This window comes from Pseudorca crassidens, chromosome 8, assembly GCF_039906515.1.
Source record: "Pseudorca crassidens isolate mPseCra1 chromosome 8, mPseCra1.hap1, whole genome shotgun sequence".
Classification (NCBI taxonomy): Eukaryota; Metazoa; Chordata; class Mammalia; order Artiodactyla; family Delphinidae; genus Pseudorca; species Pseudorca crassidens.
In genome coordinates, this window is record NC_090303.1 from 47,527,631 (window position 1) to 47,554,746 (window position 27,116).

At 37.9% G+C, this 27,116-nt stretch overlaps 1 long non-coding RNA gene across 1 annotated transcript in view; it reads right to left on the reverse strand.

The window, feature by feature from the left end:
- The window catches only part of LOC137229038 (uncharacterized), a 258,826-nt gene that overhangs the window by 163,758 nt on the left and 67,952 nt on the right, over positions 1-27,116 (reverse strand). The window contains exon 3 of the long non-coding RNA XR_010945509.1: positions 12,988-13,079. This is a non-coding gene — a long non-coding RNA (uncharacterized lncRNA). The remainder of the gene's footprint in view (positions 1-12,987; positions 13,080-27,116) is intronic.

Here is a 27,116-nt window from a genome sequence, read left to right on the forward strand (position 1 = left end):
CCTGGCAGTGGCAGGCTGCACAGGCTCCCAGGAGGGGAGGTGTGGATAGTGACCTGTGCTTGCACACAGGCTTCTTAGTGGCTGCAGCAGCAGACTTAGTGTCTCATGTCCATCTCTGGGGTCCATGCTGGTAGCTGTGGCTTGTTCCTGTCTCTGGAGCTCGTTTAGGTGGTGCTCTGAATCCCCTCTCCTCGTGCACTCCAAAACAATGGTCTCTTGCCTCTTAGGCAGGTCCAGACGTTTTCCCAGACTCCCTCCTGGCTAGCTGTGGCATACTAGCCCCCTTCAGGCTGTGTTCACGCAGCCAAACCCAGTCCTCTCCCTGATGATTAGTGATGTTGATCATTTTTTCATATACCTGTTGGCCATTTGCATGTCTTCTTTGGAGGAATGCCTGTTCAAGTCCTCAGCCCTTTTTTTTTTTCTTTTGCGGTATGTGGGTCTCTCACTGTTGTGGCCTCTCCCATCGTGCAGCACAGGCTCCAGATGTGCAGGCTCAGCGGCCATGGCTCACAGGCCCAGCCGCTCTGCAGCATGTGGGATCTTCCCGGACCGGGGCACGAACCCGTGTCCCCTGCATTGGCAGGCAGACCCTCAACCACTGCACCACCAGGGAAGCCCCCTTCAGCCTATTTTTAAATTGGGTTATTAGATTTTTAGAATTGAGTTATATGAATTCCTTACATATTTTGAAGATTAATCTTTTATCAGATATATGGTTTTCAAATAGTTTCTTCCATTCTATAGGTTTGGTTTTTGCACTGTTGATTGTTTTGTTGTTGTTGTTCTGCTGTGCAGAGTTTTTTAGTTTAATGTAGTCCCACTTGTTTATTTTTGTTTTTGTTGCCTGTGATTTGGGTATCATATCTGTGAAATTATTACCAAGACCAAGGTCATAAAGATTTCCCCCTATGTCTTCTTCAAGGAATATAACACTTTTAGGTCTTACATTTAAGTCTTTAACCCATTTTGAGTTAATTTTTATGTATGGTTTAAGATAAGGGTCCAATTTCATTCTTTTGTGTGTGGTTATCCAGTTTTCGCAACATCATTTATTAGAAAGACTACCCTTTCAGCACTGTGTATTCTTGGCTCCCTTGTCAAAGATCAGTTGACCATATATGTGTTGATTTATTTCTGAACTCTCTATTCTGTTCCATTGGTGTATATGTATGTTTTTATGCCAATACCATACTGTTTTGATTACTATAGATTTGTAATATATTTTTGAAATCATGTAGAGTGATGCCTCCAGCTTTTTTCTTCCTTCTTAAGATTGCTTTGGCTATTTGGGGTCTTTTGTAGTTCCCTATGAATTTTAGAATTGTTTTTTCTATCTGTAAAAACTGCCATTGGGATTTTGACAGGGACTGTATTGAATCTGCAGATTGCTTCGGTTGTATGGACATTTTAACAATATTGTCTTCCAACTGATAAAAAAGCTCTCTTTCCACTTGTTTGTTTCTTCTTTAATTTCTTTCATCAATCTGTTGTACTTTTCAGGATATAATTCTTTCGCCTCCTTAGTTACATTACACTTAACTATTTTCGTTTTGGTACTATTTTAAATAGCACTGTTTTCCTAATTTCCTTTTCAGATAGTTTGTTGTTAGTATATAGTAATGCAATGGATTTTTGTATGTTGATTTTGTATCCTGCAACTGTATGCAATTCAGTTATTAGTCCTAGAAGTTTTTTAAAACGGAGTCTTTAGTATTTTCTATGTATAAGATCATGTCATCTTCAAAAAGGTTACACTTTTACTTCTTCCTTCTTATTATGGATGACTTTTATTTCCTTTTCTTGCCTAACTTCTCTGGCTAGGATTTCCAGAACTATGTCAAAGAGAAGTGGTGAAACTAAGCCCAAAGTTAACAGAAGGAAGGAAATAACAAAAATAGAGCAGAAACAAACAAAATAGAAAATAAGAAAACAACAAAAATGAAACTAAGAGTTGATAAACCCTTAGCTAGACTAAGAAAAAGAGAGAGAAGAGTCAAATAAAATAAAAAATTGAAGAGCAGACATTACAGTTGATGCCAAAGAAATAAGGAGGATTATAAAAGACTGCTATGAACAATTATACACCAAGACACTGGGTAACCTAGAAGAAATGGATAAATTTGTAGAAACATACAACTTACCAAGAGTAAATGAGGAAGAAATAGAAAGTGTGAACAGACCTGTAACTAATATGGTTACAGGTCAGTAATCAAAAACTTCCCCCCCAAAAGAAAAGCCCAGGACCAAATGGTTGGTTTTACTGGTGAAATCTACCAAACATTTAAAGAAAAATTACTGCCAATTCTCAAATTCTTTCAAAAAACTGAAAAGGAGGGAATACTTCTAAACCCATTTTATGAGACCAGCATTATCTGATATCAAAGCCAAAGACACTACAAGAAAAGAAAACTGCAGGCCAATATCCCTGATGAATATAGATGCCAAAATCCTCAAGAAATACTAGCAAATAGGACCCAACAGCATATTAAAAGGATCATACACCACGACTAAGTGGGATTTATTTCTGGGATGTAAGGATGGTTCCACAAAAATCAATTAATGTGCTGCATCACACTAAAAAAAAAAAAAAAAAAAAAAAGATAAAAATCACATGATCATGTCAATAGATGCAGGAAAAGTGTTTGACAAATTGAACATCCTTTCATAATTAAAAGCTCTCAACAAACTAGGAATAGAAGGAAAGTATCTTAACATACTAAAGGCTATTATATATAAAGCCCACAGCTAACATCAAGTATACTCAATGGTGATATGTACAATTTTAATATCTTCCTGGCAGACTGACCCTTTTATAATTGTATAGTGTCCTTCTTTGTCTCCTATGACAGTTTCTGACTTAAAGTCTATTGTGTCTGACATAACTATAGCCACCCCTGCTCTCTTTTGGTTACCATTTTCCATCCCTTCACTTTCAGTGTATGTGTGTTCTTAAACCTGAAGTGAGTTTCTTGTGGTGATCATATTGAAATATACAGACATATCAAATCACTATGCTGTACACCAGGAACTAACATAATGTTGTAGGTCAATTATACTTCAAAAACAAACAGATTTATACAAAAAGAGACTAGATTTGTGGTTATCCAAGGCGGGGGTGGGGGTGGGGTGAAGTTGAGGAATGGGAATTGGATGAAGGTGGTCAAAAGGTACAAACTTCCAGTTATAAGATAAATAAATACTAGGGATGTGATGTACAACATGATAAATATAATTAACACTGCTGTACTTTATATATGAAAGTTGTTAAGATAGTAAATCCTAAGAGTTCTAATCACAAGGAAAAAATTTTTTTCTACTTCTTTAACTTTGTATCTATATGAGATGATGGATGTTTACTAAACTTATTGTGGTAATCATTTCATGATGTATATAAGTCAAATCATTATGCTGTACATCTTGCACTTATACATTGCTGTATGTCAATTCTATCTCAATAAAACTGGAAGAAAAAAATAAAGTGAGTTTCTTGTAGACAGCATATAATTGGGTGTTTTTCAAAATCCAGCCAGCCACTCTATGTCTTTCCTTGGGGAGTTTAATCCATTTATATTTAAAGTAATTATTGATAGGGAAGGATTTACTATTGCCATTTTGTTAGTTATTTTTTAGTCTTATAGTTCTTTTGTCTATCTTTCCCACTCTTGTTGTGTTCCTTTGTGTTTTGTTGATGTTTTGGGCATTGATTTCCTTTGATTCCTTTCTCATTTCCTTTTGTATAACTTCTATAGGCTTTTGTGTGTGTGGGGGGTTACCTTGGTGCTTCCATAAAATATCTTACAGTTATAATAGTCTATTTTAAGGTGATAATAAGTTAGATTGCATATAAAAACTCTACACTTTAACTTCTCCTCCAACACACAGTTTTTTGTTATTTCACAATTTATATCTATTTATATCATGGATCTTTTAACATATTTTTATTTATAGCTATTTTTAATACTTTTGTCTTTTAACTTTAATACTGGAATTAAAAATGATTTACCCATCCCACTACAATAATATAGTATTCTGTATTTGTCTATGTATTTATCTTTACCAAACAACATTATTATACTTTATCCTCACCACAGTCCTCTGGGGCAGGTATTATCATTCCCATTTCCAGATGAGGAACGGAGGCTCAGAGATATTTTGAGGACTTGCTCAAATTTTCACCAAGTAAGTAGGCAATGAAAATTTAAATGAACTGGATGCATTGAATGTAGGTCTGTTTAACTATAAAAGTTGGTGCCTTCATTACTATACTAGTTTTCTAAGGCTAGATGCCAAAGCCTGGAGCATGATCCCATTGTTTAGTCCTCTTTGTTGTTGTTGAATTAGAGGTCTTCAGGTTCTCCTGCCAATACATGACCATTCTCTGGGAGGAAGAGCTTAGCCTACACCTGAAGTGTGACGATCCAACTTCTTAGCTTTATGGTACAATCTTCTTTTCTCACTTTACAGGATGTCTCTTGCCTGTGTCATCCATTCCAGGTATTCTCATTATCCTCTTACCTCTCCTTCTCACTCCCAAGGTTAGGGAAACCTTGCTTCTTTTCCTTTTCCTTCTTCTTCAAGGTCAAGGTCACCATCAGCCAAGGCTGTTCAACATGGGAATTTCATTTTTTGTTTCTTTGCTCTATTTCATTCCTTCACTCATTCAACCAGTCACCAAGTCCTATAGATTCACCCACGACATCCCCCCAACCATCCTCTTCCATGTCTTCATTGCTATTACCAGAGTTCAGGCTCTCACCACCTTTCATTTGGACACTTACAAGAGCTTCCTTATGGGTCTCCCTGGTTCAAGTCTCTCCTTGTTCCATTCTACCACTCCCCAACTCCACCCCCCTACACATACTGCTGCCCTGGCTTGGATCATAGAGCCAGACCTGAGCCAGTCCCAATCAGTTTTAGGAGCCTTACCAGTCCACCTCTACCCTGACAGTTCTAGGCTCCAGTGAGGCCAAATTTTCTTGCTATTCTTTGAAGGCACCAAACTCTTTCGCACCTTGACCTTTGTACAAACTGTCTTTTCAGCCTCTAATAAATATCCATTTTTATATTTCTCCCAAATAAACATCTATATGCCCTCAGAGAATAAACCTAAATGCAATCACCTAGTGAGATAGTCCTTGACTCCTTGAGACTGTTCTTTCTACCCTCTTCTGTGTTCGTCTTCCTACCTCATACATGCCCCTATTACTACTTTTAACACACTATGAAAATTTTTTGTTTGTACTTATGATGCCCCTTTAATCTGAGAGCTTCTTAACAGAAGGGCCACTTCTTAGCATCTGTTTTATTATGAAATATTTTAAGTATTAGTAAAAAGTATGGCTAATAATATAATGAACACCATGAACTCATCTTCTGGCTTTGTCATATTTGTTTCAGATCTTTTTTAATAAATAGAATATTACATATAGATTGAAGACCTCTGTGTACCTTCTTCCATCCCATTCCCTCTCTTGCCAGAAGTACCCACCACCCTGAATGTGCTCTCTCTCATGCCCACACATATTTTTACATTTACTTCATGTGTATGCATGTATGTATCCATAAACAATAACTTTGCAAGTTTTTTAAAAAAGGTTTTTAAAAATATCATCCTGTGTGTATCCTTCTACAACTGAATTTTTTTCTACTATTGTGTTTTGGTGGTTTAGCCACTCCTTCATTAGTTTTAACTACACAGCATGGTATTGTTTTATAAACACAGCCTTATTTATCTGTTTTTCATTGATCTTTAGGCCTTTTATGATTTTTAAAGTCCATGTCTCCTTGAGCACATTTGAGAGTTTCTCTAGGATGTAGAAACACTGGGTTGCAGGTTATGAACATTTCTAACCTCAGGACATACGGTCACATTATTTGTCACAGTGGTTACATGTATTTATGCTCCTCCCAGCAATGTAGAGTTTCTTCTAACTCCCTTTTATTCCTATTGCTTAGCAAGAGCCTGGCACACAGGAGATGTACTATATCTGCTGACAGTGACTGAATAAATAAGTGAATCATGCTTGAATGTATAGAACATGAGCTAGAAGAAGCAGAAATACAAGTACTTTAAGTGAAATCACCAATAGAAGGTCTAGACCTGTGCTGTTTAAATGTAAATTAATCAAAAATCAAATTAAATAAAAGATTCAGTTCCTCAGTTACACATTTTGAGGGCTCAAATGTGGCTAGTGACTACTGACTACTACAACAGACAACACAGATAAAGAATCCTTCTCCATGACAGGAAGTTCTATTGGACAGTGCTGGTCTAAAAAACAGATCTTTCTCTTTTCCTCTCTTTCCCCCTCTTCCACTTCCAACCCTCCCCAAGCATCTAGTACTTTCTTAGTCCTTTCTGTATTCCCGGAATTCCCACTGCACTTGCCTTCTTGGGCTGCAATTCATAATTCATGATTTCTCATCTGATTTTTTTTCAAACTGTGATAAAATACATATAACATAAAATCTACCATTTTAACTATTTTCCAGTGTACAACTTAGTGGCACTAAGAACATTTACACTGTTATGCAACCATTAACACCGTCCATCTCCAGAACTTTTTCATCTTCCAAACTGAAACGCTGTGATCGTTAAACAATAATTGCCGTTTCGCCCTTCCCGCAGCCCCTGGCAACAACCGTTCTACTTTCTGTCTCTATGAATTCGACTACCCTAGGTACCTCATATGTGTGGAACCATACGGTATTGTCCTTTTGTATCTGGTTAATTCCACTTGGCATAATATCTTCAAGGTTCATCCATGTTGTATCATGTATCAGAATTTCATTCCTTTTAAAGGCTGAATAATATTCTATTGTATGTAAATAGCACTCTTTAGCTGATTTTACCTTTGTCTCTGTCCCTAGCAAACAAATGCAAACCACAGCATTAACAACTGATACAGGTTTAATACAGGGGCCCTAGATGCAACACTGGAAAGAACAATGCACCAGGAATGAGGAGTATTGGGTTTTGGGTTCTGGTACCCACTTGCTACATGATAGCTGGGTGGCCTTGGAAAGTTACTTTAACTCTCCAAGCATCATTTTCCTCATCTAATCTAAAAAAGTAAGATCTTTCTGTCATTCTAAAATCTTGTGGGTTTAAGAGTATTCTTCAATGCTTTGATTCAAAGTCAACGAAGAAAGTGGATTTGAAGGCTTTGTAGTAAGGTGAGTAAGGGACATACTTTGGAAAAGAGTGGCTTCTAAAACTATCCAATTCCACAAAAAAAAGAAAAGAAAAGAGAGAGGCGGGGGAGAGGGGCAGCTTATACTATGAGAAAGGCCATAATGCATTAGATATGTCTGTGTATGATGTCTCCCAGTCTAGAGCTGAGCATGAGTCTAGGAGAATTTTTACCTATTTCATTTAATTTTCAACTAGGTCTCTGAGACCTTCTATATCTTGTTATTTATTAAAACTTAGTCCCATATAATATTTCAAAAGAGGAATTAAAGTTCAATATTTTGTATATTATCAATTTTCTTCTATATTGTTATTATTCTCTAGTTTATTTCCTTTTACTTTTTCCATTTGTAAATGATTATGATCCTCTCATCTTTACCCTTTAGAGATATGTTTGTTCCTAAGTGCAATTAAGGACTACCCCAGAAAGTAGACAGTAGCAGTGTGGCCAAAAAAAGGAGCAGGGATTGATTACATTCCTCTTACTGTACTCTGGCTGGGGAATGACGTGAAAAGGAAGGACAGAACTCTGAAGGCCTCATCTTCCCATGCTTTCTAAATTTCATCCCTAGCCTTAGTACTTACTTATGTTTTCACTGTTGTGGTTTCTGAATATTCTTCCATGGACTCTAGGCAAAGAAACCAATGTACATTTTTTTATGCCCATTTTCTTTATGTATGTGTTTTGCAGATTTAGCCATGTGGACACATATGACACTAATTCACTAATTTTAACTGCTGCATAGTATTATGTTTTATGATCACAGCACGGTCTACTTATCTGCTCTTCCATTGATGCTTAGGCTATTTTCAATTTGTCATTGTACATTTCTCCATGAATAGATGTGAGGATGGTTTCAAAACCCTCCTGCTTGAGCCAGGTTTAAGAAATTTGCTTTCCTTATTTTCTGATATAAAATTTCTATGAACCCCAAAGAGTATATTCATTCAACAGAAATAAACTGAGCTCCTGCTGAGTGCAGAGACACCAGGTGAAGCAGAAACTAAGTCCCTGTTCTTGAGGAGGGGCCACTGGAATGGGATAATTATCAAGTAATAGTGCAAATAAATAGAACATTACAAGTGTAATAAATAACTTGAAGGAAAAGTCTGTTATCCTGTAACCATACAACAGGAGAATGTGTTCTTGGTTGAGGGCATCTGTGTTGGTTTTCCTGAAGTAGTGATGCTTGGCCTAAAAGGGAAAGAGAAATGAGAGAGAACTAGCCTGGTAAGGGATATGCAGTTTGGGCCAGGTGCGGGTAAGCAGAATCACAAGCAGAGGGGAACAGCAGATGTACAGGACTTGGGCTGGAAGAGAAACTGGCCATTTTAGAGAGAAGGCCTATGTGACTGGGACAAAGAGTGAAGGGAAAGAAGGTGTGAGAAAAACTCGAGAGCTATGTGGGCCAGAGCACACAGACCCTTTTGGCTTTTAGCTAAGATAAAGGAATGCCATGGACTCGTTTTAAGCTAGTAAGTGATAGTATTGAATTTGGATTCTGAAACAGCAAATTCACTGGCTCCAGTATGGTGGAGGCTTCGTTTGGATTCCTGCTTCAGTTTCTGCTGGATCCATGTGATTGAAGCTAAACACCTTATATCACTGGCAGGACTCAGTCATTCTCCTGAAGAGTGACTGAAATGAGGAAATGCTCTTACGTAGGAGGATCTGCTCTTAGGGCAGGATGCACAGCAGAGCGAGGAAATGGGTTGATATTTTCATGAAGTGGTGAGAATCTTTAGAGAATCAGGAAATGTAAAAGAGGAGTCAAGGTAGGGGAGAATCTGTCTAACGAAGAGAAAAGGAGGGGGAGAGGAAAGAGAGGCTGAGAGCCTGGCTTCCTAAGAAACCTTTTGGTCAAGCCAGTGGGTACAGAAATCAGAATGAACCAGGCAAAACCCAGGGGTAAGGCATTAGCAGAGACTTCAGTTGAAATGTGGAAGGAAAACATAGCTCTCTAGGCAGTCCAAAGTGGACCAAATAGCCCACAAATTGCACAACACAGCAACTAAAATCCTCTAGCCTCTGGGAGGCCTGAGTGCGCCTAGACTCAGCCCATGATTAATCTCTCCTTCTTCTTAGAAAATCAGAGTCATGATCTGTGACTTGTGGTACCAACATCATAATGGCTCCTGCTGGGTAATTCTCACACGCCACTCCATGCTCCCCGGGCTCTGGCCCCGGTCTCAGCTCAGTAAACATACTTGACAAGACTATCATGACTCTTAAAGAACCAACTTTCACTTCACCTATTATCTAGCAGTATGTTTTTCCTTCTCATGCTTTGAATAAATGTTTACTTTCTAAGACAAAGGGGAAAGAAAATGAATTCCGAGACTCAGTTTGCAGTTGGTGAAATGCTTTGCAATCAGAGGGGGAAAGAACTTTTCTGGAAAACAATGACTTTATTTGGCTTTTTCAAAAAGTATGTATTACCATAAGAATGACTCAGCCACTAGCACAAACACAGTTGCAGAGAAGAACCTGACTGAAGCATAATTGATTATGCTGGACAATTACAAATGCCCTTATTAAATAATCGCATTTAAACCACATGATAGTCTTACAACAGATTTATAAAAACAAAATTGTGAAAGTTTAAGTGACATAATTGTTCTCAGCATCACTACAATTTTCAAATGAAGCAATTTAGCTTTAGAAGCAATTTCACTTCTCATTGCGATGTTATTTTGGTGTCAGGCTGCAAGCTTCTGTTCCACTCCAGAGTTCTAGGAATGATGGTTAACACTTCCCTCTCCTTGGTTAAGCCAATGATGCATTTTTCTAATATACCAGTCCTTCACATTCTGCTGCAGATCCAGCAGGTTATAAAAAGAATGATTTGTAGGTCTCCAACTATTTACATGGTTTCCATTTAATGAGACTATTAGCTTCTGCATAGATGTGGGAATTGTAAATCTTTCTGAGACTGGGGGTATTGGTGAACTCAGAATAAAAATGGCAAAAACAAAGTATCTTGTGTTTGAAGGTATCAACCAATAATGTTAAGACTTTGCATAGTTTTCTCTCAGAACTATATCCCTACCGGAAACCGTAAGGGAAATGGCCCGCTATCTCTGGCACATCTCCTGGAATGTTAATCAAAAGTCTGTATTTTCAGGTGCATGAATAAAGACCTTGAAACATTCAACAGATAAAAGCCAATGCCATTAACATTCCTTTATTTAGTTTCTGTGAATTAAATGGTTTTATACAACTACTGTCTCAGTATCACACTCACAACTCCCAAGGCATGTTCTACACTGGTAATAAGAGCTAAACCTTCTGTATTTCATTTCAGTCTTGCTGATAGCATTTATCAGCAAAATCTGGCTAAAAACAGAATATGCAACTTAAGCCTGATCATAACTGGGCTGCAGAGGAGGAAAGTGGGGGATTATCTGGAGACTGGGAGCACAAATATAAGATTGTATTGTCATTGTGTGCTATAGGCCTTTTACAAACTATAGTGTAAGCCCCAGCTGACAGGCCTTTTCACAACTGACAGAGGAAAATATGAAACTTAAATTCTTCATGACAGATAAATCTGCTGAATGAAAGGAAGACCAATAGGATAATGGTGGGACAAAAAACATATTGCTTTTGGGTAACTCCCTTAAATCTACCTCTTTTGTAAATATACAAAATAGGCATTCAATGAATATCTTCTAAACTCCTATCAGCTTTGCTAAGCAAGCTGTTAAGTTGGAATGATAAAAATAAGCATCTTTTCTTCAGCAGATGAATACAGAGTCTTATAAAACAGGGGTGGCAGATTAAATTTAATATGTGGGCATGAAAGATGCTTCCTGGATGACTATCAACTGGAGTGGATTTCCTGAACCAAAGTTGACATATTACTATTGTAGAAGGCTGATTAATTGAGATATTAAATATACCTAATCCACCATGATTGGGATCTTTGTCAAAAGTTTTTAAAAATATGACTATAAGTAATTGCTCTTTTCTGTCAGTGTGTCCCAAGTCCATGAAATGTAACCAGAGACCATCTTTTAGGATTAATATCATTGGCCTTTCCAGTGGTGATACATACTTTTTACCCTTGTCAAGGGCCCTAGGGTTCTTTGCCTTTCCCATGCTAGTTTAGTATTGGCATTTTTCCCTAGGAAAATTCACCCTGGTTGGCTATACTAGTTCTGCCCAATTCCAGTGGTGGCCAATGGTAAACGACCTCAAACCATGAGAGGCCAGATTAAACTGAAAAGTACAGTTTCTTGTATAGGTTTTTAACCCTTGCGGCTATTTAGCTATTTATTGTGTCACCTCACTGCTCCTGGAGGAAGCTTTCTGAGCAGCAGCACCTCTAGGCGGAGAGGAGGGATTAATGCAGGTTCCTCAGTAGAGGCTGCCTCTCCTGTTAATGGATGGCTGAAGTACCTTGGCAAATCCCAGCTTGAGTTCATAGACAGGTCTTGTTGAGATATCCTGAAGCAAGTTACAGTACCCAAGAGCAGATCTGCCTTAAACTGTCACTTTCCATGGTTGCCAAGTAATTCATGGCTAATCTTCAGCACCGAACTCAAGGTGAGAACTAGAGAGGGTGGAAGGGAGGGAGGGAGGGAGGGAGGGAGGGAGAGAGAGAGAGAGAGAGAGAGAGAAAGAGAAACAGAGGGAGAATGAATGAGTGAAAGAAAAGATGAAACAGGTTAAGAGTGCTGTGGGTCATTTTTCTGACCAGTATGGGTTCGTCCATTAGCCAGACAGTCCTGGAATGTCTGGCAGCAGGACTAGGACATAGTCTCAGGCCATGGGGATCTCCCACTGAATCAGAGGGAAGAGGAAGAAAGACAGTGAGAGTTAGACTATGAAAAGGAAGAGGGCCTGGAGGAGAAGGAGGAGGGGAGCCAGCCTAGAGTCTGAGAGAAGAATCCAGGCGCCATGGTATAACAGCTGCCTCAGGTATGCTAGCCAGTCTCAGCTCGTTCCCAGATCTTTCTGGCAAGCCCCAGGCTCACTCACACACACAACATACTCGTGCGCGCACACCCCCGCGTGCGCGCACACACGCAAACACTCACACACACTCTCAGAGCCGTGTCTGTTGTAAAGAAGCTTCTGGCCTGTCTGCAATAGTGTTTTTCAGATACTCACCGAGAGAACTGGGCTTGCTGGGCAATTTTTTCCATAACTGTGGTAAAATTGCCTAAGACCTTGGTAAATAACAAAATTCTACTCAAATACAAAGGGATTTAACTTACTTTAAAGGTTATTATGTTTTGTCTGCTGGATTAAAATTGCTTCCAAAGTTATTAGAGAAACTTAACATTAGCACTTACTTTTCTATAAAGAAACAAACCACACACACACAAAGGTGCAGCATTATACAGTAATTATCCAAAATGCTACCGCTTGGAATAATAAGGATGCTGTGTGTTTACATAGAATCTTTCTTTTCCAAAGAATTCAAATAGCTACACCACTCATATCCCATTATTCCTATCAACAGTCTTCTATGAGCTATGCGGGTGGCAAGGATAATTATCTACATTAGATAGGAGGAATAACTGAGGCACAGAGAAACATTCAGGATCACACAATAAGGAAACAGCAATTGTGGATTTACTATATAAAACATTTTACCTGTCTAGAGTTTTGCTGTTTAAGTAAAATATATATTTCTCTTTTCCACTTGATTCTGTGAAGACAACTTGCAGCATCTTTCCTTTTTGGGGACTCATCTCTGACCCCTTCTTTGCATGCAATCTCTTTGCATGCAATCTCTACCTTAGCACTTATCAGAGTTGTAATACTTCATTTATTTGCCTACCTCTGTCCTGATATTATATTCTTCTTGAGGGCCAGCACTTGCTCATCTCTGTACCTCCAATGCTTGAAAAATAGCTGATGCTTCTTAAATGTCTGTTGGTTGAATGAATGAAAGAAAAAACAATGAATGAATTAATGGACAATCTTCTAAGAAGAATTTCTGACAAGGTAACAATAAATGCAAATTTGGGCTTAAACTAAATATGTCTTATCTGATTTTACCTTTGCTGTGACAAATATGTCCACCTCATAAGTCTTTTAAAAATCCAGTGAATACATTTAGAGATGATTCCTTCCCTGCCTGGGCTGTTGAATTTACTGTTTGGAACAATAAACTGAGACTTGCGAATATATAGGGCTCCAGATGGTCTACTGTAATTATTTTCCCCATAGCCTTCTTTTTTTGATATGTAAGAGAAAGCATTTAGATATGGAGGTTTTGGGGAGTGTTAATATATAGTTATTATGCTGTCCCCAAAACCCTTTCCTCTGTGTATTGAATCTTAAAGCCAGATTGTTACTTGGGGTAAGGGGTATAAACCCCCAAATAACAATAGGAACAATGAATGCTCTTCAAGGAGACTACAAATCTAACTCTCTTTTATACATTTTTCAGTGATCAACACAAAAAAGGCAAGGTAATATATGTTCATCTTTACCAGATGTACTTTATGTATCCCCTTATGTTGGAAGCCTAGCAGGAGTAGAATGTCACAACAGACATTTACTGAAATACCTGGGGAAATGTAACAAAAAGTGTTAGAGGAAAATGGTCTTTCAGCTAAATTACCTAATATATTTGCTAATGGTATCTGATTTAAAAGCCATAAAAATACCAAGTTAAAAGCACATTAGAAGATGTGTTATATTTATAAGTGTTTGTCACCTTGGCAACAAAAGCTATATTCCAAATCTAACACTAGCTATGATGGGCCAAGACCTTTTAAAATTGGTAAATACTCTTTATGGCAATGATCTGCTTTCAGCTACTGAATGTTAGAACTAGAAAAGGCAAGTTCTTCATTGCATAACAAGTTTTTTTTTTCTTGTTGTTTGTTTTGCTAGCTTTCTACTATGGGTAAGCTTTTTCTTTCTATTAGTTACGATGGTTTATCATTAACAAGAAAAACATTGCATTTTCAAATAAAGCATCAGTCTTAATTTTTCCCTTCTTGTACTCAGAAATGCAGATATAATAACTTGAAGGTTCCTAAAGACAGAGTTTATCTACCAACTTTACATTTCAGTTTATCAACCACATCACGGACCCTGGTCCATGGATGAAATACCACAGGTGTACATTATAAAATCGACCTTGCTACAAAAATCATCCTCCTAGACCACAAACACAGGAAGATAAGCAAAATGAGAAGACAGAAAAACACAAAGCAGATGAAGGAGCAAGATAAAAACCCACCAGACCTAACAAATGAGGAGGAAATAGGCAGTCTACTTGAAAAAGAATTCAGAATAATGATACTAAAGATGATCCAAAATCTTGGAAATAGAAGAGAGAAAATGCAAGAAACATTTAACAAGGATCTAGAAGAACTAAACATTAAACAAGCAATGATAAACAACACAATAAATGAAATGAAAAATACTCTAGATGGGATCAATAACAGAATAACTGAGGCAGAAGAATGGATAAGTGACCTGGAAGATAAAATAGTGGAAATAACTACTGCAGAGCAGAATAAAGAAAAAAGAATGAAAAGAACTGAGGACAGTCTCAGAGACCTCTGGGACATTAAACCCACCAACATTTGAATTATAGGGGTTCCAGAAGAAGAAGAGAAAAAGAAAGGGACTGAGAAAATATTTGAAGAGATTATAGTTGAAAACTTCCCTAATATGGGAAAGGAAATAGTTAATCAAGTCCAGGAAGCACAGAGAGTCCCATACAGGGTAAATCCAAGGAGAAACACGCCAAGACACATATTAATAAAACTGTCAAAACTGAAAAACAAAGAAAACATATTAAAAGCAGCAAGGGAAAAACAACAAATAACACACAAGGGAATCCCCATAAGGTTAACAGCTGATCTTTCAGCAGAAACTCTGCAAGCCAGAAGGGACTAGCAGGACATATTTAAAGTGATGAAGAAGAAAAACCGACAACCAAGATTACTCTACCCAGCAAGTATCTCATTCAGATTTGATGGAGAAATTAAAACCTTTACAGACAAGCAAAAGCTGAGAGAGTTCAGTACCACCAAACCAGCATTACAACAAATGCTAAAGGACCTTCTCTAGGCAAGAAACACAGGAGAAGGAAAAAACTTACAATAACAAACCCAAAACAATTAAGAAAATGGGAATAGGAACATACATATCGATAATTACCTTAAATGTAAATGGATTAAATGCTCGCACCAAAAGACACAGATTGGCTGAATGGATACAAAAACAAGACCCATATATATGCTGTCTACAAGAGACCCACTTCAGACCTAGAGACACATACAGACTGAAAGTGAGGGGATGGAAAAAAATATTCCCTGCAAATGGAAACCAAAAGAAAGCAGGAGTAGCAATTCTCATATCAGACAAAATAGATTTTAAAATAAAGACTATTAGAAGAGACAAAGAAGGACACTACATAATGATCAAGGGATTGACCCAAGAAGAAGACACAACAATTGTAAATATTTATGCACCCAACATAGGACCATCTCAATACATAAGGCAAATACCAACAGCCATAAAAGGGGAAATTGACAGTAACACATTCATAGTAGGGGACTTTAACACCCCACTTTCACCAATGGACAGATCATCCAAAATGAAAATAAATAAGGAAACACAAGCTTTAAACGATACATTAAACAAGATGGACTTAATTGATATTTATAGGACATTCCATTCAAAAAGAACAGAATACACATTTTTCTCAAGTGCTCATGGAACATTCTCCAGGATAGATCATATCTTGGGTCACAAATCAAGCACTGGTAAATTTCAAAAATTTGAAATTGTATCAAGTATCTTTTCCGACCACAACGCTATGAGACTAGATATCAATTACAGGAAAAGATCTGTAAAAAATACAAACACATGGAAGCTAAACAATATACTACTTAAGAACGAAGTGATCACTGAAGAAATCAAAGAGGAAATCAAAAAACACATAGAAACAAGTGACAACGGAGACACGACGACCCAAAACCTATGGGATGCAGCAAAAGCAGTTCTAAGAGGGAAGTTTATAGCAATACAATTCTACCTTAAGAAACAGGAAACATCTCGAATAAATGACCTAACCTTGCACCTAAAGCACTTAGAGAAAGAAGAACAAAAAAACCCCAAAGTTATCAGAAGGAAAGAAATCATAAAGATCAGATCAGAAATAAATGAAAAAGAAATGAAGGAAATGATAGCAAAGATCAATAAAACTAAAAGCTGGCTCTTTGAGAAGATAAACAAAATTGATAAACCATTAGCCAGACTCATCAAGAAAAAAGGGAGAAGACTCAAATCAATAGAATTAGAAATGAAAAAGGAGAAGTAACAACTGACACTGCAGAAATACAAAAGATCATGAGAGATTACTACAAGCAACTCTATGCCAATAAAATGGACAACCTGGAAGAAATGGACAAATTCTTAGAAATGCACAACCTGCCAAGACTGAATCAGGAAGAAATAGAAAAGACAAACAGACCAATCACAAGCACTGAAATTGAAACTGTGATTAAAAATCTTCCAACAAACAAAAGCCCAGGACCAGATGGTTTCACAGGCAATTCTATCAAACATTTAGAGAAGAGCTAACACCTATCCTTCTCAAACTCTTCCAAAATATAGTAGAGGGAGGAACACTCCCAAACTCATTCTACGAGGCCACCATCACCCTGATACCAAAACCAGACAAGGATGTCACAAGGAAAGAAAACTACAGGCCAATATCACTGATGAACATAGATGCAAAAATCCTCAACAAAATACTAGCAAACAGAATCCAACAGCACATTATAAGGATCATACATCATGATCAAGTGTGGTTTTTTCCAAGAATGCAAGGATTCTTCAATATACGCAAATGAATCAATGTGATACACCATATTAACAAATTGAAGGAGAAAAACCATATGATCATCTCAATAGATGCAGAAAAAGCTTTCGACAAAATTCAACACCCATTTATGATAAAATCCCTGCAGAAAGTAGGCATAGAGGGAACTTTCCTCAACATAATAAAGGCCATATATGACAAACCCACAGCCAACATCAACCTCAATGGTGAAAAACTGAAAGCATTTCCACTAAGATCAGGAACAAGACAAGGTAGCCCACTCTCACCACTCTTATTCAACATAGTTTTGGAAGTTTTAGCCATAGCACTCAGAGAAGAAAAGGAAATAAAAGGAATCCAAATCGGAAAAGAAGAAGTAAAGCTGTCACTGTTTGCAGATGACATGATACTATACATAGAGAATCCTGAAGATGCTACCAGAAAACTACTAGAGCTAATCCATGAATTTGGTAAAGTAGCAGGATACAAAATTAATGCACAGAAATCTCTGGCATTCCTATACACTAATGATGAAAAATCTGAAAGTGAAATCAAAAAAACACTCCCATTTACCACTGCAACAAAAAGAATAAAATATCTAGGAATAAACCTACCTAAGGAGACAAAAGACCTGTATGCAGAAAATTATAAGACACTGATGAAAGAAATTAAAGATGATACAAATAGATGGAGAGATATACCATGTTCTTGGATTGGAAGAAACAACATTGTGAAAATGACTCTACTACCCAAAGCAATCTACAGATTCAATGCAATCCCTATGAAACTACCACTGGCATTTTTCACAGAACTAGAACAAAAATTTCACAATTTGTATGGAAACACAAAAGACCCCGAATAGCCAAAGCAATCTTGAGAAAGAAAAATGGAGCTGGAGGAATCAGGCTCCCTGACTTCAGACTATACTACAATGCTACAGTAATCAAGACAGTATGGTACTGGCACAAAAACAGAAATATAGATCAATGGAACAGGACAGAAAGCCCAGAGATAAACTCACGCACATATGGTCACTTTATCTTTGATAAAGGAGGCAGGAATATACAGTGAAGAAAGAACAGCCTCTTCAATAAGTGGTGATGGGAAAACTGGACAGCTACATGTAAAAGTATGAGATTAGATCACTCCCTAACACCATACACAAAAATAAGCTCAAAATGGATTAAAGACCTAAATGTAAGGCCAGACGGTATCAAACTCTTAGAGGAAAGCGTAGGCAGAACATTCTATGACATAAATCACAGCAAGATCCTTTTTGACCGACCTCCTAGAGAAATGGAAATAAAAACAAAAATAAACAAATGGGACCTAATGAAACTTCAAAGCTTTTGCATAGCAAAGGAAACCATAAACAAGACCAAAAGACAACCCTCAGAATGGGAGAAAATATTTGCAAATGAAGTAACTGGCAAAGGATTAATCTCCAAAATTTACAAGCAGCTCATGCACCTCAATAACAAAAAAGCAAACAACTCAATCCAAAAACGGGCAGAAGACCTAAATAGACATTTCTCCAAAGAAGATATACAGACTGCCAACAAACACATGAAAGAATGTTCAACATCATTAATCATTAGAGAAATGCAAATCAAAACTACAATGAGATATCATCTCATACCAGTCAGAATGGCCATCATCAAAAAATCTAGAAACAATAAATGCTGGAGAGGGGGTGGAGAAAAGGGAACACTCTTGCACTGCTGGTGGGAATGTGAATTGGTACAGCCACTATGGAGAACAGTATGGAGGTTCCTTAAAAAACTAAAAATAGAACTACCATATGACCCAGCAATCCCACTACTGGGCATATAGCCTGAGAAAACCATAATTCAAAAAGAGTCATGGACCAAAATGTTCATTGCAGCTCTATTTACAATAGCCAGGAGATGGAAACAACCTTAGTGTCCATCATCGGATGAATGGATAAAGAAGATGTGGCACATATATACAATGGAATATTACTCAGCCATAAAAAGAAACGAAATTGAGCTATTTGTAATGAGGTGGATGGACCTAGAGTCTGTCATACAGAGTGAAGTACGTCAGAAAGAGAAAGACAAATATCGTATGCTAACATATATATATGGAATTTAAGAAAAAGAATGTCATGAAGAACCTAGGGGTAAGACAGGAATGAAGACACAGACCTACTAGAGAATGGACTTGAGGATATGGGGAGGGGGAAGGGTAAGCTGTGACAAAGCGAGAGAGTGGCATGGACATATACACACTACCAAACGTAAGTAGATAGCTAGTGGGAAGCAGCCGCATAGCCCAGGGATATCAGCTCGGTGCTTTGTGACCACCTAGAGGGGTGGGATAGGGAGGGTGGGAGGGAGAGAGATGCAAGAGGGAAGAGATATGGGAACATATGTATATGTATAACTGATTCACTTTGTTATAAAGCAGAAGCTAGCACACCATTGTAAAGCAATTATATTCCAATAAAGATGTTAAAAAAAAAATCATCCTCCTAAACAGCTGGGTAGAATATGTTTAGTTTAATAGGGGATTTTACACATGTAAGTTTTCATACACCTTTACCTTCCTAGTGAGCTGCATGATGACTGAAACATTACCTTTCACTGTGTCTCACTAAAATTCTGCTTCCTACTTAAAACTAGTAAAAATGGATGATTTGGTAATGGAAACCCATGTTTTAAAAGGTGGATTTCAGATGGACCTGAAGGAGGTTTAGATATGGACTCTTACCATTCTTTGCTCATTTCCTAAGCTCCAATCTAATTTCCAAATCCTATTTTAAAATGTTTGGGCTATGTGCCAGTCAAAGATTATAATTCCAAGAGTCTAACTAGATTCCCATGTGGTTGAACCAATTTTCAGAAGTAAACCATGGAAAAGGTCTGGGTAAACACACATTCTCTGTGGGCTGTGGCTATTCACTGAGAGCCTAGACAAGTTGTCTCTGCAGCCAGCTTGGGAAAACCCAAGCCCAACTCGTGATTTGTAATCACGCTCAGCAGGTTCTCAAACAGACGGGCAACTCAAAGGGCTGAAGACTATCCCTCCTAAGTAACCTTCTCTAACACAAGTAGAGCATGTCCTTCTGCCCAGAAGAATCAGTAAAAATGCCCTACCATAAAAGCAGAGGCTAAATAGTGCCAGGAAGTATATCATTGCTTTCTTTTTATTTTCTAAAGAATAAGGTCTTCTCAGTGAACACAGAAAATAAGGTTTAGTTTATGAGACAGGGACATTAATAGTGCAGAAAGAGAATGTTCTAAAAGAGAACATAAGCCTCCAGCTTGGAACTAATAAATTAAGGTTGCAGCTTTGAGTTCAAATATAAACCTATAAATCATGTGAACAAAGCTGACAAAATATACTCAAATGTAGTTAACCAGATTTACCTTCCATTGACTGAAGCCGAGGAATCACATGGATTGACACGTATTCTAGCAGTTAAACACATTTTTCATTTGATTGATAAATGTAACTCACCTCTGGAGAATGTGTTCTGGTTATATCACTAAGCCCTTTGTTTAACTCCTAACAAATCATTTACCAAGTCATAATCTGTTGGCAAAAACCTTTGTCCATTTTTGCCTCAATATTATTTTTAAATAGCTTTGATGGAAAATTACAGCACCTTGTTTTAAAATCATCATATATCATATTATTTAAAGTGCTGACTACATAATCTCATTCTACACTCCAGAGAATACAAGCAAAAGGCTACTGATGGCCCGAATTTCACCAAATGCAAAGACACAAGATACTTCAAAATAACTGCCTTAGCTGAGAGACAAATACAACATGTAGCATCATTCAAATTTCTTCCTAAGGGGATAATGAACCCACGAGGGAATACACTGATTTTTTTTTTTTTTGCGGTACGCGGGCCTCTCACTGTTGTGGTCTCTCCCGTTGCGGAGCACAGGCTCCGGACGCGCAGGCTCAGCGGCCATGGCTCACGGGCCCAGCCGCTCCGCGGCATCTGGGATCTTCCCGGACCGGGGCATGAACCCATGTCCCCTGCATCGGCAGGCGTACTCTCAACCACTGCGCCACCAGGGAAGCCCTAGACTGATTTTTTTTTTTCTCAAATTTATACCCTCTACATAGTAGGCAAGCAATAAATATTTGTAGAATTGAAAATGAATATTACAAAGATGAACTTCAGTAAGTCTACTTTATGCATTCCACATGCTATCCACAAATTAAGGAATGGTTGTCTACACAAATACGTAGCCAAGAAAAGATGTCAGAAGTAGGAGTAAAAAAAAAATAACATGATCCTTTTCCACTTTGTTGATGTTTTTGTGTGAACACGTTTGCCTTTTAGACCTGAAAGACGAGTAAAAATTAGGTAAAGAGGATGGGGCCATAGTAGTGTAACCCAAGGTGGAAAGTGAGAATTAGAATGGCAGGAACATTAAGGAGACTTGCCTTTCTAGAGTGAAAGTTGTAGGTTTAAGTGAGGAGGAAATGTATTTAAGTAGGTAGGGTGGGGCCAGCTGTAGACCAAGAACGGAAACTATTAGTGAAGAGCCAGGCCTTGCACAGTTTCCCTCAGGTGATTCCTCATGACACAACTTTGCAGTGGGTATGATTTTCCTTACTTACAGATTGGAGAGAGTCTCAGAAAGTTTAAATGCCTAACCTGGTGGTTCTCTGCAAGTAAAGATGAGACATAATCCAACATTCCTTCCACTACACTATATTGTATTGAAAACCTGGCAGACAGACATAGAGATTAACACGCATAGAAAGCGACAGCATTTAAACCAAGTCCAGAAAAATCAAATCTAAATAAACAATTAAAAAATACAAATGGCTCAAGAGGGCCCCTAACTGCCCTGGGATTTTTCCATGTGTGAAATGAGCAACATCAGCACATAATCACGTTCTTAACCTCAACAGGGTGACCTGATTAACTTTCAGTTATACATTTCAAAGTAGTACTGATTAAGACTTTGCTGCTTAGAGTGTTACTGTTCATCATTCCAGAAAACCTCAGGTCTGACTTGGAAAACATAAAATATTCTAAAGGCGGATCTGGTTACAGAAATTTAGACATTGTCTTTTACTGGCAACCTGACAAATCTGCTGCCTACTCTCCTCCCTTTGTGGTTTGCATGCTGCTTCCATAGACGACACTGGCATCCCATTCGGAAGTTGTTTGTTGTGCTTTGGTTTATGTTTCATACAACAACTTCCCTGAGCCACTTCTAAGACAGGATAATAATGACAAATTTGAAATTTTCTCCCCAGAAAAGGAGGCTGTGGTGAAAATGCGAGACGACATTTAAGCAACTACCATTAAAGGCATTTTAATTTTCTGTTGACAAACACGGTTTTCCAAATGATTTACAGTGAAGTTTCTGGGCTGACAGCCATACAGCCTGTCTAGGACTATGTTTTCTGGTTCTACCAAAGTGCTAATGAAATCTTCATTCTTCCGCTGGTTACTTTCAGTGGGGGACCTAATAATGTCTTGAAAATCACAGTGCTATTTGGGTTCCTGGTTCCGCAGCTTGTGCTCTCACCTTCCTGGAGTGTCTCGTCCCCATCTCTTAGACCAGGCTGTCCTAATCCCAAACGCTAATAATGTCAGACCTGAGAGAGGAGTGCTTTAAGGTGCACTGGCCCCACGCTCAGCAGCACGCATATCCTCTCAGCAAAAGCGGCCTAGTTCTCAGGCCCCAGTTCTGCAACCTGGAGTTTTATCTTGTTTCAGATTCAGTCTCCACTAACTTTAATGTTTTCCTATGTTGGGGCAGGACAGGAATAAAGACGCAGATGTAGAGAATGGACTTGAGGACACAGGGACGGGGAAGGGTAAACTGGGATGAAGTGAGAGAGTGTCATGGACGTATATACACTGCCAAATGTAAAATAGATAGCTAGTGGGAAGCAGCTGCATAGCACAGGGAGATCAGCTCAGTGCTTGTGACCACCTAGAGGGGTGGGATAGGGAGGGTGGGAGGGAGATGCAGGAGGGAAGAGATATGGGGATATATGTATATGTATAGCTGATTCACTTTGTTATAAAGCAGAAACTAACACACCATTGTAAAGCAATTATACTCTAATAAAGGTGTTAAAAAAAATGTTTTCCTATGTTGAATGCCATCTGTCTTTTTAGCTTGATAGATACTCAGTCTCTCTTGAAGAGTGAAGCTCTGTTGTGCTTTTGTTACTTTTTCCTCTCTGGCCTCGTGTTATACACAGGTTCTGCAACTTCCCTGGTGCTTAATGACTGCCCTTCTACTGGTCTAGATTTTTAGTTTTGTTTTCAGTATTATTTTGTATGATACCCTCATTTTACAGACAAGAAAGTCAAAACATAAGAAAGTTGGAAGGTTTGCCTAAGGTCTCAACACTGATGACTGGAACTTAGGTCTGTGAATTTTGAGACATATATGCTTTTATATATTGTTGGGTTAAGGCTATTAGATGTTTCCTTTTAAGATATTATTCACTTTTACTTGCATTGTATCTAATATGTCAAGAAATCTTTGGGAAAGTAAGTTGTCCCCAAACTTAAAAAAAATGTTAAAAATAAAAAGCAAAATACCTACCCTTGTTCAAGGACATTAGTCCACAGGAGGTTTAGTTTATATAGTTTTAAGAAGCACATTTTTTAAAAAAGCATGAGCTTGTTTTATCAGTCATCCTGTTTCTAAACTGTTATTATGATAGACCTCCATTTTATTAAAACATTCTCTTTCCCTTTAGAAGAATTTTTGCTATAATATAAAAAGTGAGGAATTGTTTTCCATTTCAAAAGTTGGTTTTTACTATTCTAGTGTGTGAATTCTAGCTGAGAGCATGCCCATTTTTATTTCTCCACATCTATGTCTCACCCTATTATTTCCCTCTTAATTCTACCTAGAACAGTACTATCACTCCAAAGGAAGGATTTTTTCACCAGTTTCCTCCCTAGGCCATTAATATGTCAATAGACCTCTGCTAAGTCTATTACAGTTTAAGACACCTTACTTTATATTAAAATACAATTAGATACACAGTTATTTAAAAAAATCAATAACTATGTTATGTTTTAAATGCTTCACATTTATGGGAACTAGAGATGTCATATGTTCTTCAAGGGTTTTCATTGAACAAAATTTATAATAAAGCCATAAAACCTTATCCCTATGGATCATTTAATCGGAAATGAAAATAATAATACATTACAATGAGACCTCAGATGATGAGAATTTTTGTTGAATTTTATCCCTCCCACATGTCCTGCCTTTTTCTGGAATGGTAGCAGGTGACACACAACTGGCTGCTCACATTTACAAACTGGGTCTACACAAAACCTTTTCTTAGTCCTTAACTCTGTGTTCCTGTTATGTCCCAGTCATGTGGATGTGACCTGCTGTCACTTATGGAGAAACAATCTCTGAGGCATCTGACTTTTATCTGACTAGACATCTATGTTTTTCAGAAAATAACTGCAGTCAAAGACAAAGCCAGTCTTTTTTCTTTTTATGGTTTTTTATTTTTTATCTTGTTTAAGAATGTCTTCCCTACTCAACCCTGCGCAGAAGTCTTAAAGCTGTTCTACTGTACTTTCTTCTCAAAGTTTTAAAATTTTGAAGTTTTGCCATTCATGGATAAATCAACAAACCGTTTTGAAGTGTGTGTGTGTGTGTGTGTTTGTGTGTGTGTGAGTGTGTGTGTACGAACAGAGTGAAGTAGGGCTTTTAAAGAATTCCTGTAACTAGTTTTCTCAACATATTGGAGTGACTAGTTCATGCTTTCCCAATTGAGCCTCATTGCCAGCCCTGTCATATATGAAGTTTCCATACTGCGTGAGTCTCTTCCTAGCCATTCCATTCTGTTCTGTCAGTTTCCCCAAAGTAATAATATCACTTTACCTTATTTGTGATTGCTTTCAAATACATGTATATCTGATAAGGCAAGTCCCCTCATCTTGTTCTTCTACTTCTTCAGGAGTATCTTGGCTATTCTTAGTTCTTTGTTCTTCCAAATGAATTTTAGAATCAAGTTTTCAATTAAAAAACTATCTGCTGTAACCATACTAATATCAGACAAAAATTATCATGAGGAAGTCTCCTTAATTACTTTGTAAAATTTGAATTCTTATAATGCAGCACTTATCTACAAAATTTTATAGCTCCTGTATTCTTGATGACATAAGTACATATTTGTTGATGAGTATATAGAGGAAATACAAGTACAAAATTAATTTGATCATTCTTGTTCTATATTAGATTTGCATATTCCTACCTAATTGGCTCATGTGATCCTCTTCTAGATCATTTATATATTTGTATAAGTTAGGGTTCTATGTTAGTCAAGGTTCAATCCAGGAAAGAGAGACCACTTTAGGTATTTATAAGCAGGAAGAATTTACATAGAAAATGAGTTCTTAAGAAATCATCAGAAGTGTGGAAGGATCAGGCAGTACTCTGGGTCTTTAGAAGGGATTGCAGAATAATACAAAACTGAGGCGCTACTGGAGCCATGCCTGAGTCAAGAACCTGCTACCACTCTGCTGCCACTGCTGCTCTGGCTCTGGGTACCCAAGAAGCTACAATGCAGGGATTAGATCAGAGCAAGCAGCCACTGCTGCTGTTGCTGCCATCACCACCAGTTCTTCTCACCAAGGAAGCTGCAGGTGGACAGCAGGACACTGTTTCAAAGAAATCTGATTTTCACAACCATGTTTTTCAGGAGAGAGTCAAAAAGGGACAGAAAAATGGCCTCTGCCTCACTTCAGTCTAAATCCTATACTGAGGTCTCAAAGTTTTTGTAAAACCTTGAAAGTGGAACACATTTAGTTTGTCAGAATGAAAGATTTGATATTTTAGTACAGATCTTTCAGTTATATAGGTAAGTTTTGCTTCATGTTTTAAGTATCTCATTTTACAGGTATAGAAAATAAGGTACTTCAAGGAATATAAAGAAAGAGTTTCCTTTGCATAATGTCACATAAATGGATATAGAACTAGTTATGGAAGCCAGTCTTTTGTCAGTGTTCCTATACATGCCTTAATAATTAAGGAGCTCTGTCTTTAACTGGCTTTCTTATATAGGAAGTATATTTTGGATTCTCATCCATATATAGCACTTATGCACAGTACATTTCAGAGAGCAACCTAACTTACATCTACCTGACTTATCTGATGCTTGCATCCGTAAGGTCCCTAAGCTGTCATGATGACAGCATGATTCAAAATTAATGACAAATGGAAATTCACAGGCCCCTAGAAAAGAAAGCTTCTCCCACACTGTTCAGAAAAAACTTAATGCAAGTATATGGGAAAGAAAGTTGCTGCCAAAATGCAATTATGACCCACAACAGAATGTGTCCCCCAAAGTCACCACCATGCTATTAGCAAGAATTCTTCAAAATAAATTCTAATGAAGCTCCCAAAACCTTGTAAGGCCGAACATTACCAATATGAGTTCCTCATTTGCTTGGCTATGGGTCAGGGAAAATCTGAAGGAAATTGTTTGTTTCCAAGTCTCTCTTACTCTCACTCCCCCTTCCACGTCACCTCCTGTGATGATGGAGCTACTGTTACAGTTCTTACTCTCTCTAGGGTCTACTATTTCCCCGTTCTACTAATGCCCAGGATATGGGACTTCCTTTGATCAATGAGTGTTTATAGATGTCACGGGCACTTAAGCTTGAAGCTGTTATATGGTGGAGCTTGTTCTCTCTTGGGCCTCTGCCTTTGCCATGAGAAGAACATGCCTCGGCTAGCCAGCTATTCACAGAAAGATGGGGAACAGAGCCTCTTGGTAGACATATAGACCTGCATTTTGAACCTGAGAAGCCCAGTAGATCCCAGCCAGCCTAGGGCAACTGATCTCCCCCTGATTTGCGTATGCATGAGCAAGCCTAGTACAGATCAGCAGTTGACCTACAGATGTGTGGTAAATATATGATTATTGTTGTATGTCACTGAGATTTTGTGACTGTTTATTATTCTGTGTTACTGCAGCAGTGGCTAACAGATTCACTCCTAATTCTCTCTCTCCTGTCTCTCCCTCTCTCTTTCTCTCCTTGTCTTTATCTTCTTCACCCTTGAGAAGTGTCCCTCCTCAGCTGATGCAGGTCCCTTAGTTATGTCAGCTGTCTGCTAGAT